At 40.3% G+C, this 10,544-nt stretch overlaps 1 pseudogene; it reads right to left on the reverse strand.

Moving 5' to 3' along the window:
- Window positions 1-6,354: 6,354 nt before the first annotated feature.
- Window positions 6,355-10,300, reverse strand: LOC138092805 (heterogeneous nuclear ribonucleoprotein A1-like; annotated as a pseudogene).
- Between the last annotated feature and the right edge of the window lie 244 nt (window positions 10,301-10,544).

The raw sequence follows: 10,544 nt of genomic DNA on the forward strand, positions 1-10,544 counted from the left end.
CCCATAAAATAAGAACTTTTGACCTCTCAGAATTCTCAGAAGGGTGAGAAAATAGCTTATTTTTTTTCCTATCTCTCACTGCTTTCTTTCTATGGGAGAAGATTGCTCTAATTTGTGGTATGACTAGAGCCAGAGTCTAATGGTCTGGGTTTTCCACTGTATTGAGTTTATGTGTTTATAGTTTAACACACAAAAGTGGTCCCAGAACACTGGGCTTTTAACTTCTTTCTGACTTGCTCTTTGGACTCGGTGTGCTCAATAACTGGTTCTCCTTGCTCCTGGCTCACTTACTGTCCTCACAGCAGTCCAAAGTCTCACCTCAGATGTTCATTAAATCTAGACTTTTTGTCCACTTAGAAACCCAGGGAAAGCTTTTATTATCTCCATGTTCAGACATGGAAAATGTCTTAGAGAGGTTAATAACTGTCCATAGCCATACAGTTAGTGGATGGAAGAATGAAACTTTGAACCCCATGTACCTGGCTCTAAGAACATACTTTCTTATTCTTACTGTCCCATAACACGTGCCCTGTACTTTTTGGACCAGTACTAAGGCTGCTGCTGCTGCTGCTAAGTCACTTCAGTTGTGTCCAACTCTGTGCAACTCCATAGACAGCAGCCCACCAGGCTCCCCCATCCCTGGGATTCTCCAGGCAAGAACACTGGAGTGGGTTGCCATTTCCTTCTCCAATGCATGAAAGTGAAAAGTGAAAGTGAAGTTGCTCAGTCATGTACTAAGGCTGGGAAGCCCCAGAAATCACTTTTCTGATTTCACGGGGTCAACTTGTTTTTATACCTGAGTGTGGAGCCTGTAGAGAAAACAGTGGCCAGGATACGCAAGTTCTATTTCTGCCTTCCCTCTATGCCTGACTCTCAAGAAACCTAGGATATCATTCATGTCTGGCAGGCTTGTCACATAACTATTCCAGAAATATCAAAAAATTTAGCCTTGTGAGGATCTTCCTGAACTGTGCTGGTTTTCCATCCAAACCTCCTGCCCAACACCTGTTCTGTAAGGGTCCCTCTTTAGCTGGGTACATAAATGAGAAAATCCAAACCATCTATGGCCTTAAATAAAAAAGCAGATTTCACTTTTTAATAATGGTATAGAGGTTGGACAGTTTAGGGCAAGGTATAATCACTTCATTCCATGGTCTTCAGGACCCAAATACTTCCTATCTTTTTTGTCTACCATCACTCCCTGTCTTTTATGCATTCAGATTGGCTGCTGGAGTCCCAGCTATCATATTCATATCCAGGAAAGAAGAAGGGATGGAGAGCAAAGGAGTTTTCCTAAATAGTCTACCAGTAACTTTTGTTAATATCCCACTGACATCAAGCTACCAGGAAAGTGTTTCTTTTTAGCTGAGCATTCTATAACCCAGAAGGAAAACCAGCATTGCATTAGTAGGGAAGAAATACGAAATGGACGTTGGGTAGGCAACTTGCAGTTTTACCATATCTGCAAACACATCTACCTCCCCCAGACATACAAGGCTGCCACGTTGTACAGCTCCGGGTGTCATTCACACTGTATTCTGTGAGCACAGGAATTTAAGTATTATCTGCACTCACCTGGCTCAGATACTTTTCTGAATAAGTTTATTTAAATGACACTTTCATACATTCAACATCAGAATTAGTTAAGAATTAGTGATCTTGAGCTTTGGAAGAATTTTTATTAAATGGCTAATTTAAATTTTAAAATACATAAATGAAACAAGTATTGATAATCTTCAGATAGGACTTCAATATGTTTCTGTATTTCCTGCCATTAGTCAAGAAAATTGGAAGAGACAGAATTCTGTCTCACTCAAAGATTTTCCCAGCCCCTCATGGGCAGCAAGTGATCCTAAAGTCTCTCCTCCTGTTGTCTTACTAAATTTTTGTTCTTTAACTATTTATATGTATCTATTTACATACGTATCACACATCTTTGTTACACACGTTTTAGTAAAATCATGGAGAAGATAGGACATATCTTAAAGCTTGGTTCTTTGAAGGCCAACAACCATACTGACCAACAAAGACCCCTCCAAAAGAGAATTACTTTTTCAGAGAGGCAAGAACCCTCTCCTCTGGTTATAAGGCTTAAACTATTTTTTAAAAAATTGTGGTATATTATCATATGTGAAACAGATTGCCAGTCCAGTTTTGATGCATGAGACAGGGTGCTCAGGGCTGGTACACTGGGATGACCCAGAGGGATGGGATGGGGAGGGAGGTGGGAGGGGCGCTCAGGATGGAGAACACATGTACACCCATGGCAGATTCATGTTAATGTATGGCAAAAACCACTACAATATTGTAAGTAATTAGCCTCCAATTAAAATAAATATATTTTAAAAAATAATATAATAAAATAAAAATAAAACAACAGCAACACGATTCTGGTGATGCTTGTTGCCGTGGGGCATAAGGACAACCAGCCAAAGAGAATGGAATTGATGAAGGAGATGTAGAAGAGAGAGAATGTGCTGAGGGGATACAAGTCCCTGGAGTTCTTTCCTATCCTTCAAGGATAGGAACCCATATTTTCCTCGAGTCAGAGATAAGATGAGCCTTCTGTCATGGAAAGGTGGTTATGCAACTCTAACCAGGTTTATAAGATCACAGATGTGATATATAATGGAGTGTCAGCATGGACTGAGGGTATTTTCACTCTTCTGGGAGAGGATGTTTTCAACTCAGAGCATAGCCATGAGAATTATAACCAAACCTGAAATTGGAGGACCCATTCTTAACACTAAGGAGTTTCTTGAGCCTTCAGCAGCAACACCACATCTCTGAGTGGGTGGAAAGTTGCATACACTTTGCCCAAGCGTTATATCAAGGAGCAATAAAAGTCACAGATTAACTGGTTCTCCTTCATAAAAACACAGGAAGTTTCAGCATCTTCCCTACCGATGCTTTTCTCACTAAAAAGTTGCATTGTGTTATGGCTTGTGCTTCACTCCACTATAGTTTCCTTTTATCTCACAACCAGCTACTAATAAGTAATAAAATAAGCAAAGGTAGGCAACAGGAAGAGACGCAGAGAAGTAAATGACATGGATAACCCAAAATAACATGGACTTTCCCTGAATAATCCAAAGCTGCCAACTCGCAAAACTATGATGTATCCCAAACAGTCCTTTGCTTTTTTAAAGGCTGCAAACTCTTCAGTAATTACCTAATCAGTAAGCATGACCCTTGTATTGAGGAGATCTGCAGTTTTCAGGCAGAAAAATGAGAAATAGAGTCAGTGAAGAAATTCCTTTATTAAGAAATCCTTGCATGTTCAGTTCAGTCTCTCAGTTGTGTCTGACTCTTTGTGAGAATCCCATGAATCACAGCATGCCAGGCCTCCCTGTTCATCACCATCTCCCGGAGTTCATTCAGACTCACGTCCATCAAGTCAGTGATGCCATCCAGCCATCTCATCCTCTGTCATCCTCTTCTCCTCCTGCCCTCAATCCCTCCCAGCATCAGAGTCTTTTCCAGTGAGTCAACTCTTTGCATGAGGTGGCCAAAGTACTGGAGTTTCAGCTTCAGCATCATTCCCTCCAAAGAAATCCCAGGGCTGATTTCTTTAGAATGGACTGGTTGGATGTCCTTGCAGTCCAAGGGACTCTCAAGAGTCTTCTCCAACACCACAGTTCAAAAGTATCAATTCTTCAGCACTCAGCTTTCTTCACAGTCCAACTCTCACACCCATACATGACTACTGGAAAAACCATAGCTTTGACTAGACAGACCTTTGTTGGCAAAGTAATGTCTCTGCTTTTCAATATGCTATCTAGGTTGGTCATAACTTTTCTTCCAAGGAGTAAGCATCTTTTAAATTCATGACTGCAGTCACCATATGCAGTGATCTTGGAGCCCAGAAAAATAAAGTCCGACATTGTTTCCACTGTTACCCCATCTATTTGCCGTGAAGTGATGGGACCAGATGCCATGATCTTCATTTTCTGAATGTTGAGATTTAAGCCAACTTTTTCACTCTCCTCTTTCACTTTTATCAAGAGGCCTTTTAGTTCCTCTTCACTTTCTGCCATAAGGGTGGTGTCATCTGCATATCTGAGGTTATTGATATTTCTCCCGCAATCTTCATTCCAGCTTATGCTTCTTCCAGTCCAGCATTTCTCATGATGTACTCTGTATATAAGTTAAACAAGCAGGGTGACAATAGACAGCCTTGACGTACTCCTTTCCCTACTTGGAACCAGTCTGTTGTTCCATGTCCAGTTCTAACTGTTGCTTCCTGACCTGCATACAGATTTCTCAAGAGGCAGGTCAGGTGGTCTGGTATTCCCATCTCTTGAAGAATTTTCCACAGTTTATTGTGATCCATACAGTCAAAGGCTTTGGCATAGTCAACAAAGCAGAAATAGATGTTTTTTCTGGAACTCTCTTGCTTTTTCGATGATCCAGCGGATGTTCGCAATTTGATCTCTGGTTCCTCTGCCTTTTCTAAAACCAGCTTGGACATCAGGAAGTTCACAGTTCACGTATTGCTGAAGCCTGGCTTGGAGAATTTTGAGCATTACTTTACTAGCATGTGAGATAAGTGCAATTGTGCAGTAATTTGAGCATTCTTTGGCATTGCCTTTCTTTGGTATTGGAATGGAAACTGACCTTTTCCAGTCCTGTGGCCACTGCATAGCTCACAATGAACTTTCACATTCATTGTCTTATATCTTCCAGGAATACTATAAGAAAGTTAGAAGAGCATGATTATTCACTTTCAGTGGATGGGAAAGCTCAGACTCAGAGAGGTCTGTCCTATGGTCAGGCCAAAATTACACTTATGGAATGAGTTAGAGGTGGGACTTCACAAACCAGCATCTGTATTCCTACTTTAGAACTCTTTTTTATTAAATGGCCCTATAGACCACTCCATTTTTCCCTTGATCATTAGTTTACCCAAGGCTTTTATAAAATACCTGTAAATCAAAATAAAATACATAGGAATTACTCAAAACCAATAGCCTGGAGACTGAATGTTGAAAATATTTTAGAATGCATTTTTCCCTTAGTCTTTGTTGCATAACTAATAACAATAATTATTAACATAAGAGAATGCTGGGCACTTCTTATGTTTTTTATACATATTAATTTATTTAATCATCATAATAATCCTTTGAAGAAGGTATTGTTATTATTGTTATTATCCTTATATTTGGAATAAAGAAACTGAGGAACAGAAGGGATAGAAAACTTGCTTATTGGTACCTTGCTACTGTTTGTGATTCAAGCTTATGCTCTTACTTACAATAATATATAAATACTTCCCACAACAACACACATGTACATACTCACACATATATGTATATAAACACATAAATTTTAGATCATGTTCTATAATTATTTGGAAGCTTCTTTTTGCATTTATCTATATTTATTGTATATTTTCACATTATTAACATATAATAAAATCTGTATATATATAGATTTTAGATTTATTATGGTATCTTGGACTTCTGTTATTAATAAATATTTAATTTGCTTCTACTTTTTCATTATAAATAAAAATGAACATTCTTAAACATAGGCCCCTGTATCCAGCTGATTATTTTCTTAAGATAAATGCTTAGCCCCTGATTAAAGTTAGATTCATTTCCTTCCAATACTTTTTTAAAGAGAGTATTAAATCATTTATTGATTACACATTATAATGGATGATACCCAAGCTTCATTCCCATCTATAACTTTATCTGGTAACATAATTCAATTTAGATATATTTCATAGGATGTGCCAACAATCATTAATAACAACAACAAAAAAAAAACTTCGTTACTTTCATGGATGATCCTTTTAATGGTGGACTCCAGGTCACAACACAGTAACTATCAGTTCAACTACACCAAGGTTCTGAAGACAATAGCTTCTCAACCAAAACTGGTTGTAAATAAATTTCAAATGGAACTTGGCATCACCCTGAAGGAATTCTAACATTACACTGTTGGGGTAGTTTACCAAAATGGCTTCAGAGTAGACTAACTTTACGTGGCACATTAAAAAAAAAAAAAAGACATTTATTCAGCATCATGATCAGACTATTACATTTAGCCATTTAGCAATCAACAGCATGGGTGCAAAAAAAAAAAAAAAAAACTACATGAAAACCCTTTGTTGGAATGTTTTACACTCTCCACAGAACAGAAACTAAAATAGCCTGTTATACAATTAGTCACAAGTACAGTCCTGGAGTTTTTTGCCCAAACACATGAGTATTATCTAAAACATGGCTTCTTTGTAGCAGCTAGGCCCTGCTACCACTGTTGGTGGAGTTCACAAATCTGTTTTAACCTTTAGCTTCCCTGTCACTTCCCTGACCCTCCTCTCCTGCTAAGCTTTTTTCCTAGCAGTAATTAAAACCTTTGGCCACTGCCATAGCTAGTGCTGCTGCTGGAACCACCATAGCCACCTTGGTTTCGTGGTTTGACAAAGTATTGGCCTCTACCACTACAAGGGCCAGAACTTATGCCTCCAAAGTTTCCTCCTTTCATGGGTCTAAAATTGGAAGATTGATTGCCATAATTGCCAAAATCACTGTAGCTTCCGCCACCTCCAAAATTGCTTCCATCATTACCAAATCCATCCTAACCATCCTCACTGGCACCATATCCATCACCATCATGGCTGCCATCAAAGCCATCTCGACCACTGAAGTTTCCTCCATGACCAAAATTGTCATTCCCACTGAAACCACCTCCACGACCACCACCAAAGTTTCCAGAACTACCTCGACCTCTCTGGCTGGATGAAGCACTAGCCATCTCTTGCTTAGACAGGGCTTCTCTCACTTCACAGTTGTGGCCATTCACAGTGTGGTATTTTCTGAATGACAGTCTTGTCTATGGAGTCATGGCCATCAAAAGTTACAAAAGCAATGGCTCTCTTTTTGCCATTGCCTCAGTCAGTCATGATTTCAATCACTTCAATTTTCCTATACCCTTAAAAATAATCTCTCAGTTGATGTTCTTCATGTCTTCTTTAATGCCACCAATAAAACTCTTTTTCACAGTTAAGTGGGCACCAGGTCTTTGGAGTCTTCTCTTGAGATAGCCCTCTTTGGTTCCATGACTCTTCCTTCCACCTTGTGTGGCCTTGCATTCATGGTTGTCTTCACCTTCTCTGCCGTGGCATATGTGACAAACCTGAAGCCTCTGGAGCACTTGGTGTTTGGATCCCTCATTACCGCACAGTCTGTGAGCGTTCTCCACTGCTCAAAATGGCTCCTCAAACTCTCATCGGTTGTTTCAAAGCTCAGTCCTTGGATGAAGAGCTTCCAAAGCTGTTTGGGCTCTTTGGGAGACTCTGACTTAGACGTGTGGAGAAGGCGATGGCACCCTACTCCAGTACTCTTACCTGGAAAATCCCATGGATGGAGGAGCCTGGTAGGCTGCAGTCCATGGGGTTGCTGAGGGTCAGACACGACTGAGCAACTACACTTTCACTTTTCACTTTCATGCATTGGAGAAGAAAATGGCAACCCACTCCAGTGTTCTTGCCTGGAGAATTCCAGGGATGGGGGAGCCTGGTGGGCTGCAGTCTATAGGGTCACACAGAGTCGGACACGACTGAAGTGACTTAGCAGCAGCAGACTTAGACGTGATGGCAGTGGACAAGGGGGAAAGACTTCAAAGATGCTTTCCTGGCTGCGTCCACGAGCAGAAAATCACCTTCCAGTAATTTTTATTTGCGTATGTACATGGTTGAGGTCAAACTGTACCTTGAATTTTTTATCCTACTTTCTAACTTACCAACATTTTATAATAATCATTTTTCCATTTTATTTAAAAATTCTATGTGTTAATACAACAAAAGCTAGACAATTAAAAGACAGTAAAGGAGGCAATGAGACATGAAAAGAAGGTGTCTGTGACAGTGACTTGCTCCCAGTTTTGCTCCCTCAAATCTGCCCTCCACACCACAGCTATTTATCTCTCTAATGTTAGAGCTATCATGATATCCCTTTGCTTACAATTCCCAGTGGCTCCTGCTTCCTATAGGCATTACCCTAGTTCCTCTGCAGGGCACACCATGTGCCATATGAGTCAGCTATACTTCAGGCTTGGAGGCCTTGAAGAAACATTTAAGGCTCCCTCTCACACTGTTTCCCATACCCTAGTTTTTCTTTCTTTTTGTTTTTTTCTTGAGGTTTAATTGGAATATAACATTATATTAGTTCCATGTATACAAAGTAGTGATTGAATATTTTTATATATTTCAAAATGATCACCACAATAAGTCTAATTAACATTCAACACTGCATACAGTTTAAAAGGGCTTCCCTGGTGGCTCAGCTGGTAAAGAATCCACCTGCAGTACAGGAGACCTAGGTTCCATCCCTGGGTTGGGAAGAGCTCCTGGAGAAGGGAAAGGCTACTCACTCTAATATTCTGGCCTGGAGAATCAGTCCAGGGTCACACAGAGTTGGACACACTGAGTGACTTTCGCTTTCACTTTCTATCATTTACAAACAGTTGATGTGTATGTAATGAGGACTTTTATGATCTACTCTGTTAGCAACTATCAAATATTCAATACAATATTGTTCACCATGGCACCATGCTATACATTACCTACTCATGACTTATTTTATAACTGGACATTTGTACCTTTTGACACCTTTTGCAATTTTACTCACCCCTACCCCACTCCATACTTCACCTCCCCATTGTAGGCAACTGACAATCTCTTCTCTGTAGCTTGTTTTTTAAAATTCTAATTCCACATGTAAGTAAGAATATGTAGTATTTTTCTTTCTGACTTATTTCACTTTGCATTATGCCCTCAAGTTTCATCCTCACAAATGGCAAGATTTTGTTCTTTTTTATATCTAAATAGTATTTAGACAGAGAAGGCAATGGCACCCCACTCCACTGCTCTTGCCTGGAAAAATCCCATGGATGGAGGAGCCTGGTAAGCAGCAGTCCATGGGGATGCCAAGAGTCAGACACGACTGAGCGACTTCACTTTCACTTTTCACTTTCAAGCATTGGAGAAGGAAATGGCAACCCACTCCACTGTTCTTGCCTGGAGAATCCCAGGGATGGTGGAGCCTGGTGGGCTGCCGTCTATGGAGTCTCACAGAGTCGGACGTGACTGAAGTGATTTAGCAGTGGCAGTATTTAGACATAAAATAAATAAAACACCCATACCCTAGTTTTTGATAGCCCTGTTTTCTGGAATGCTTTATCTTTCCTTTCCCCCCAGATTAACCTGTTAAAGAATCAACAGTTTAATTCTTTAAGCTTCTACTCAGAAATTGTTTCCTCCAGGAAGAATTTTTCCTTGGACTTCACCACACTCTGAGCTGGATATCTGAGCCCAATCTGTGGCATTACATGACACCCTGGAACAAGAAAAAAATTGGGGGAATAAATGCATTCAGGGATAAGGCCAGCCTAGACATTACATTTGAATATTCCCCAGCCTTGCTTTATAGAGTCTAATTCAACTCTGGAGTGATATTGTGGAATTCCATAGGAATCTTGGAACAGAATTTCCCTGGATCATGAGAGATCCCTGGGGGAGGGCAGCTTGTGACTGTCTCTCTTTTTCCATCTCTCCCAATAGCTTGCCAGGTTTCCTGCTACAGAAGTCAGTCTGTGTCTTAGAAGAGTTTTCAAAAAGTTTTCTTTTTTTTCCCCCCATACAGTTGTGATCACCAATAGTTTTCTTTAGCTTCTGGCTTAGATTAGTAAGAAAAATTCCCTGCATGTTAATACTACTTTTATTAGTTCTCTATTCCTTAGTATGAATGAGGGTCTGAAAGAAGGATTCAGTGAAGGAAGAGAAAACGGAACATACTGAAATTTGCCGAAGTCCTTTGTTGACTACATCTCACCCTCAGAGTTGTAACCACCAACCCCAATAGGGTGAGCCTGGGGATCTGGACCTACAAACCCACCAGTACTTCTACTAGGCCATAAGAGCAATTCCTACACGTTTGCTTTCACTTTCTGCTAAAGCAGCTAGCCAGCACCCACTGGGGCCTGACGTGGCTGTCTAAGCCCCATTCCTCCTCATTTAGAGATCATGCAGGGACTATTTTTGTACCCCACTCTGATATCTGGACATCTCCAAATGTGGTTTGAAAAATTCCTGTTGCCTGAGGATTTGTTGCCTATGGAGGATGCAGCAGCTAAAATCATAAGTAATGTATCTGCCACTCTCTGACTCCTTTGTAACTAAGTTAAATCACTTATTTAAGCAATCTCTGCCTCTTTATGAATGGGACAGGGTCCATCTATAGCTATTGTTTACCTTAATGTCTTGTTCAAAATCAAGGTAGCCTGTTGCAGACATTATCTCCAGTCCATTTAATGCAGTTTTTTTTTTTTTTTTTGGTTTGGTGGTGGGAGGGGGGGGCGCGGGGAGGTGTTGGGGGAATCTTTTCATGAGACAGCTTACTGAAACCAGCAACCAAAATAGCTTAGCTCTCGAAGCAAATATCATACCATTAACAGAAGGAACTGGGACCAGAAGCCAGGCTAGGAATTAAGGTTGCTGGGGTGATATTCTGCTTTCTTATACAAGCTGTGGTGTTTTT

This window comes from Capricornis sumatraensis, chromosome 16 (genome assembly GCF_032405125.1).
Source record: "Capricornis sumatraensis isolate serow.1 chromosome 16, serow.2, whole genome shotgun sequence".
Classification (NCBI taxonomy): Eukaryota; Metazoa; Chordata; class Mammalia; order Artiodactyla; family Bovidae; genus Capricornis; species Capricornis sumatraensis.